This window comes from Pelobates fuscus, chromosome 8 (assembly GCF_036172605.1).
Source record: "Pelobates fuscus isolate aPelFus1 chromosome 8, aPelFus1.pri, whole genome shotgun sequence".
In the NCBI taxonomy this organism is placed as follows: Eukaryota; Metazoa; Chordata; class Amphibia; order Anura; family Pelobatidae; genus Pelobates; species Pelobates fuscus.
Genome location: NC_086324.1, coordinates 97,233,478 through 97,241,128, shown reverse-complemented (window position 1 = coordinate 97,241,128; position 7,651 = coordinate 97,233,478).

The window sequence follows — 7,651 nt, the reverse complement described above, 5'->3', positions numbered from 1 at the left end:
AATGGGTGGGGGACATGAGGGGGAGACGGAGACACGGATGGGTGGGGGACATGAGGGGGAGACGGAGACACGGATGGGTGGGGGACATGAGGGGTAAACGGAGACACGGATGGGTGGGGGACATGGGTCGGAGACATGGGAAGGGGACATGGATAGGAGGCAAGGGATATGGATGAAAGGAGGACATGGGAGCGAGATATGAATGAAATAGGGAAGGACATGGAGGAACAGAGAGATGGAATTTGGGGAGAGACATGGATGAAGGAGGGAATGAGATATGGATGAAGGGTGGAGCGAGATATGGATGGAAGGGGAATAGAGATGGAAGTGGGGGAGAGACATGAAAGGGAACGAAGAGACATGGAAGGAAGGGGGATAGAAGCGAGCGAAGCAGAGAGTTCAGCAACACCTTACCCTGCCTAGAGATTGCAGAGGGACTAGGGAGCGAGTGGAGTAGATAGTGCGGCTACACCTAAGGTGTGACACCTTACCTAACCTACCTGGCTGAGACTGCAGTTTGCAGAGGGACTGAGGGAGCAAGTGGACACTCTGGACAGTGGCATTACTACTAAGACAGTAAGTAACTTGAAGTGAAGCTTTTATATAGATTAAATGTATGTCCCCAGATTACATATTGTTTGAGAATGAAAAACACAATTTCAGTTTGTTTTGTTCTAGGATTCACCAACTTTCATACAGGTCACAGGCAGCACAGATAACAAGTTACATTATTCTATCTACGCATCAGGTTATTGATAAAATAAACACAGTAGCACCATACACAGCCAGTACAAAACCATCACACATTGATAGCACAAAATGATTACACACATTCTCATCAAACAGAGCCAGCTCAGTGCTAACACACAGTTTCCATCGCATGTACACAGCCCAATATCATCACACACAAACTATTCTTATCACACACAGACAGCCCAATACATTACATGCAGTCCCCATCACACTCAGACAGCCAAATATATCACACACAAACTGTAACCATTTCACTCAGACAGCCCAGTACATCACATGCAGTTCCCACTATACTCAGACAGCCTGAGTTCAACTGTCACAGCCAAGATATTTGTTATTTAAAAAAAAAAAAAAAAAAAAAAAGATACCAGTAAAGACTCCATCTTGTAATATTGTGCAAGGCCTGAGTGCCATGGGGCAGCTGCTTGATGCGGCCTTTAATAATTTAGCCGTGGCGGGATGCAGATGCGTCACCAAGAGTGTGAGAGAGCACTCTCGCGGCCAATGTTATGTCTTTGTTGCCACTGAAAAAAATCTTGTCAGGCATCTTTTCCCTCTTGCATGGTACATGCAAGAGGCTGTTTGAAGTCCTGGGGCAAATCCTGTAAGAGCAATCTAAATGCCTGGGTAAGTCCTGGGTGCTCGACCAAGTACCATGAGTGCAATCTCAGTGCTTGGGTAAGTCCTGCTTGCTGTAGCAAGTCCTGGGAATGCAATCTGTGTGCTCGGGTAAGTTAATATATGCTTCCACTATATACAAAGGATTATATCTCACACACGGCCCTGATATATATACCCATGCACAGGGCAATTCAAATAACCTTGTACTGGGGCCTATATATTGCCCTGTGCATGGGGTATATATATCAGGGCAATGTGTGCGGTATCACCTTGTGTAAATACTGGTGATATATATTGTAAAGTCTCACGTGTAAAACAGTACCCCCTATGTACAGGTTTTATGGTGTTTTGGGAAGTTACAGGGTCAAATATAGCACGTTACATTTTAAATTGAAATTCGCCAGATTGGTTACGTTGCCTTTGAGACTGTATAGTAGCCCAGGAATTAAATTTACACCCATAATGGCATACCATTTGCAATAGTAGACAACCCAAGGTATTGCAAATGGGGTATGTTCAGTCTTTTTTAGTAGCCATTTGGTCACAAACACTGGCCAAAGTTAGCGTTAGTATTTGTTTGTGTGTGAAAAATGCAAAAAAAGCAAATTTTAGCCAGTGGCTACTAAAAAATACTGGACATATCCCATTTGCAATACCTTGGGTTGTCTACTATTGAAAATGGTATGCCATCATAGGGGTAATTTTCATTCTTGGGCTACCATAGGGTCACAAAGGCAACGTAAGTAATCTGGCGAATTTTAATGTGAAAAAAATGAAACACAAGCCTTATATTTGACGCTGTAACTTTTGAAAACACCATAAAACCTGTACATGAGGGGTACTGTTGTACTCGGGAGACTTCGCTGAACACAAATATTTGTGTTTCAAAACAGTAAAAAGTATCACAGCAATAATATCGTCCGTGTAAGTGCTGTTTGTGCGTGAAAAATGCAAAAAACTTCCCTTTTACTGGCGATATCATTGTTGTAATACATTTTACTGTTTTGAAACACTAATATTTGTGTTCAGCGAAGTCTCCCGAGTAAAACAGTACCCCCCATGTACAGGTTTTATGGTGTCTTGGAAAGTTATAGGGTTAAATATAGTGCTAGCAAATTATATTCCCTATACTTTCGGCATGGGTTGTCAGGCAGGTCCCGCTAATTGTAATCAATTAAGATACCTAATTATGTAAAAATATTACATAAATATATATGTAGAATTAATATATGTATATATATATATATATATATATATATATATATATATATATACGTATGTGTATATATATATATTTTTTTTTTTTTTTTAAGTATTTTTATTTATATATAGGTATATATAGTGATATATACGTATATATTTATGTATATAGATATATATATTATTTCGTTCTACGTGTATTTTGATATAAATATATATATATTAATATCACAATACAGTTAGAACGAAATAACACACATCTATATATTTTTTAATGATTTATTTTTAATAATTTTTTTAATTTTATTTTTTAACGTATTTACATATTATTTTTTTATATTATATATAAATATATATATATATAACAATAATGATATATATATTTAATCAGTATCAGTCTACGTGTAATTTGATATTAATATATATATATATAATTATATATATATATATTAATAGTAAAATACACCTAGACAGTGTATGTGTATATATATATATATATACTTAGATCATATATATATATGATCTAAGTATATGTATATATTTTTTTTACACTTACTTAACTTTTTTTTTATTTGAATTCAGCCAGCAGGGGGACTAACTGTCATTACAGTTAGTCCCCCTGCTGGCAAAGCCTGAGCCAGCTAACCCGGCCATGTGATTGTGGCCGGGGGGGCTGCAAGAAGATGGATGTGCCGCGGGGGGGCTCCCTGGGAGTCCCCCTAACCGCGATCGCCGGCGTGGGATTGCCGGCAACCGGGTAAGTAAGAAAAAAACGGAGGGCGTACTATTAAGCCCGGCAGCGTTTAGAGCCGCTTAAAATAGGGCGTAATAGTACACCCTCCGGTCTTAAAGGGTTAAAGCTTATAACATATTCATAAGAGCAGTGGTTCCCAAACCAGTCCTCATGGCCCACCAACAGTCCAGGATTTATGTATTTCCTTGTTTTATTCCAATGGAGATACTAACAAAACCTGGACTGTTGGTGGGTCTTGAGGACTGGTTTGGGAAACGCTACATTAGAGCAAACCCTATCATTGGCATTATTGGGAAAGCACTGTATAAGAATATTTGCGATTTCATGTGCACTAGCTGATGGAATACTCCTTGTAGTGGTTTCATATAGAGAGGGGGGGCTTTGGGTGACTGATAGGACTCTGTTCCTAAGAAATCTCATGAACTTTCAATTCCTCATTATTCACTTTTTATGGGACATGGAGGATGAGGAAACAAAATATAATGCTAGACTTATTTATTTAGCTTCACTTTACATGGTGAAAAACTTTGATCTAAAAAAATTAAGTGTTTGTTTTTTCATGATATGGGGGGGTTGGGAGGAGCGCCGATATGGTTCCTCGCCAAGGGCACTGGAGACCCTAGGCACGCCTCTAATGGTTCCAATTTGTTTCTTTTATTTTTTTTACCCAATGGTACATACTGAGAAATGTACCTTTCTAATATTTTTTGAAAGATGATCCATTTATCCTCAGTGTTCTTTTCACTAAAGAGTTTATGCCAGTCAATATAATGTAAAGCTGCCATTAACTTATATGAATTGGCCTTTTTAAAATTATATATGTTTTAGTATACCCCATATGCTTTTTTTTTTGAGTTTATTTCAAAGGACACTATATCGTGATCACTATTTCCCAAGTGCTCACCTACTTGAATGTTGGTCAAAAGATCAACGTTGTTTGTTAGAACCAGGTCCAGACAAGCGTCCTTTCTAGTTGGTGCTTGTACAAGTTGTCACATGAAGGTGTCATTTAACAAGTTCAAAAACCTAATGTAACTCCTTGGGCTAGAGTTCACTCTCGCAAGATCTTTGTTGGGGCGTTGCCATGGTTTCTGCGGCAACGCTCCAATCTCGCAAAAGGAACGTATAGGACCCAGCAGGCTAAAGGCTAGAGCTCCCGGGTCCTCCTCCCCTCTCCCCCCCTGCCATTTAAAGTACCAGCGGCTGGATGAGTGAGATCTTTCTCCCCACTGGCCCTCGTAGCACACAGCAGGGCAGGTTAACCTTACTTCATATAAAAAGGAATGGGTTGAAGAGTCAGCGCTACGTAGCCACAGAGAAATATAGTTTAGAACGGCTGCACACCTTAAAAGGGGAGTTCCCCTAATCCCCTTATATAAGTAACATAAAACACGAAAACAGAAATGAAAAGGGTGCGCCTAACTTACATAAAAATAATATTATGCATAAATAAAATAATAATAAAATAATAGTCCAAAGTCCTACAATAAGTCCGAAGTGGTAAGTTCCACAAAGTATGGAGGATGCTTGAGGATGATGTCAGTCTTTACGCCTATGCACTTGTAGTTCGGTGATGATATGTGAAGATAAAAGCAGGAAAACAAAAATCCCAATGGTACAGTATGTCAGCAAGGTGAAAGGGGATAAAATAGTGATAATGAAAATTACTCACAATTTTCAGAGCTAAAATCCAGCTCTGATATAATATGCGTGAAGTGGAATGATCCCCACTCAAGGATATATAGGGTGACGCTGGTCAGCAAGTAGTGCAGGTTAAAAGTCCAGCGATGATCCGGCTCGGCCGATAATAAGAGAAAATAAAATATAGTGCTCTCTGTATGGCAGATAAAAATGCTAGAAGAAAATAAAAATATACTCACAGTATATAGAGCAGGCTGAACTGCTCGGTGTAAGCGTATGGGTGGTATAATCCCCACCTATGGATTCTTTGCGCTATTGCGTGGGTTTATAAATTATAAGTAAGGTCAGGTTAAAAAAGGTAAAAAAAAAAAAAAAAAAGGATATTTAAAGGAATATGGCAAACAAGATATTTTGGTGCCAAAAATTCCTTTATTACAAATATAAAATATAAAATATAAAATGTATAATATCTAGACGCGTTTCGCCTAAAGAGGCTTCTTCAAGTAGATAATAGAAAACATAACCTGACATACATGAACTTATATAGGGTACAATAGTATTAGTAAAATTTGAATATCCCGCCAAAATGGCGTCATTACCATAATTAGCATAAAACATAAAATATAATAAAAGTGTTTTTTAAACACAATAGGATAAAATATTATAAGAGGCCAATCTTATGGGACCAGAAAGAACAGGAAAAGAGGCTTTAATCCTGTAAAAAATGATATATTAAGAACGAATTCGGAAATTAGCATAAAAAAATAAAAATGACTTTTACAGGTATAGAAGTGAAGCTATAACCCAAACTAACTGAGTGGTAATATTGGTTTATAAAAACGAAGCTTGTAGCTTGATAAATTAAAGAAAGAAAACGGGTCATGTGACGCGCGACTAGAATACTTCCGCGTCACGTGACTGATGTTTAGACAAATTAACTTTTTCTTTCTTTTTTTTTTCTTTAATTTATTTTTTATTTTATTTTCTCTTATTATCGGCCGAGCCGGATCATCGCTGGACTTTTAACCTGCACTACTTGCTGACCAGCGTCACCCTATATATCCTTGAGTGGGGATCATTCCACTTCACGCATATAATATCAGAGCTGGATTTTAGCTCTGAAAATTGTGAGTAATTTTCATTATCACTATTTTATCCCCTTTCACCTTGCTGACATACTGTACCATTGGGATTTTTGTTTTCCTGCTTTTATCTTCACATATCATCACCGAACTACAAGTGCATAGGCGTAAAGACTGACATCATCCTCAAGCATCCTCCATACTTTGTGGAACTTATCACTTCGGACTTATTGTAGGACTTTGGACTATTATTTTATTATTATTTTATTTATGCATAATATTATTTTTATGTAAGTTAGGCGCACCCTTTTCATTTCTGTTTTCGTGTTTTATGTAACCTTACTTCATAACTAAAATGTTCCATTCATTTTATTAAATTTTGTGGCCCGCCTCTGCACTTTTTCTAGTGCCATAATATCTTTTTTTAGAACAAGTGCCCAAAATTGCACAGCATATTAAAAGGGTGGTCTTACCAATATTATATTTTCATCCTGAGAATGAATCCCACTTTTTAAAAATGACGATACCTTATTGGCCTTAGCACCTGCTGATACACATTGCCCTTATGCACACACCAGATCCCCCATATGCAAATACACACTACGTCACTTATAAACACATAAACAGCGTTTATCAATTGGTGTCCTGACGGAATTTCGCCAAACAAAATAGCCGCTGCGATTTGATCGCTTAACAGGAGCCCGGTCTGGTGTGTATCAGTGTGTTTTCACATGGAATGTGTTTATGTGTGTGTCAGTGTGTATATGACAGTGTGTGTTTCTGTGTGTCAAGGTGTGTGTATGTACCACTGTATGCATCTGAGTGTGTGTATGTGCCAGTATCTATATCTGAGTGTGTTTATCTGTATGTCAAGTTGTGTGTGTTTATATGTTTGTATGTGCCATTGTGTTTATCTGCGGGTTAAGGTTTATGTATCTGAGTGTGTATGTGTCAAGGTGTGTGTGTATGTGCCAGTGTGTGTATCTCTGTGTGTATGTGTCAGTATGTCTGTATCAGTGTGTTTGTATGTGCCAGTGTGTGTATCGGTGTGTTTGTATGTGCCAATGTGCGCATCTAAGTGTGTGTCTCAGTGTGTGTGTATCTTCGTGTCAAGGATTGTGTATGTGTCACTATGTGTATCTGAGTGTGTGTGTATGTCAGTATGTGTGTATGTGCCAGTGTGTATCTGTGTGACAAGGTCTGTACATGTGTCAAGGTGTGTATCTTTGTGTCTGTGTGTATATGAATGTGTGTGTCAATGGTTTTATATGTGTGTATGTACGTACATACGTGGCAGTATATGTGCATACATCCCAGCAATCAAACACCAACACAACATGCAAACAAACTCCTGCAAACACAACCATTACATACAAAAACCCCTGGATCCAAAGTTATATTCAAACACTAATACTACACACAAATGTACATCCCCATTTAAAAGCCAACACTACACCCCTGCACGCAAATGCAAACATTACATACAAACACACCCCTGCACGCAAATGCGAACATTACATACAAACATACCCCTGTATCAAAATGCTAACATTATATACAATCACCAACTGTACACACAAAAGCACACCTGCTCCTAAGT